This window comes from Acyrthosiphon pisum, chromosome X (assembly GCF_005508785.2).
Source record: "Acyrthosiphon pisum isolate AL4f chromosome X, pea_aphid_22Mar2018_4r6ur, whole genome shotgun sequence".
NCBI lineage: Eukaryota > Metazoa > Arthropoda > Insecta > Hemiptera > Aphididae > Acyrthosiphon > Acyrthosiphon pisum.
In genome coordinates, this window is record NC_042493.1 from 8,354,123 (window position 1) to 8,354,950 (window position 828).

Consider the following 828-nt stretch of genomic DNA (forward strand, 5'->3'; position numbering starts at 1 on the left):
GGACATGCTTGCACCCCCCCATTTCGAATTTCGGGTCCAAACCCGGGGCGATCGTTTGTGCTTCGTTAGTGCACGTTAGTGCTTTTTATCCCGTCGTTAGTGCTTCATCCATCCCAAAGTTATTCGCATTTCGTACAGGGGGGGTGCCAGGGACATGCCTGCACCCCCCATTTCGAATTTCGGGTCCAAACAAATTTTATTCGTTTGTGCTTCGTTAGTGCTTTTCATGCCATCATTAGTGGTCCATCCCTTAAAATTGTATTTGAATTTCCTACAGGGGGGTGCTAAGGACATGCTAATTTAGATTTCGAATTTTGGTTCCAAAAATGTTTTATTCGTTTATGTTTCGTTAATCGTTAGTGCTTCATAGTGTTATTCGTCCGGTCGTTAGATCTCCACTCCTTCAAAAGTTATTGGCATATCATACGGGGGGGGGGGGGGTGCAAGTGACGTACTAATTCGTGTTCAGCCCCACAGAGTTTTGTCTGAAACTCTTCAACACATTGAGGTAAAAATGATCCTTGGATGCATTACAGTTAAATCTCGTAGTTTTTGGATTAAATTATTTAAATCTGAGTTTTATATATTACGTAAAAAAAAATGTTATTAAAATTTCAAATTTCTGCCAAAAGCTTAAATAGATATAATTTTAATTTGTCAATGCATATAATATGATTTATCGATGTGGAAAAATATCTTAGACAGCTGATCGATAAAACTGAATATCTAGTTTTAAAAATTCTCAAAAAACTACGTACTTAGGTACCGGTACTTACACGTATATACCTATTGGTACCCCTTACCAAAACATTACCGCATATGAATTTT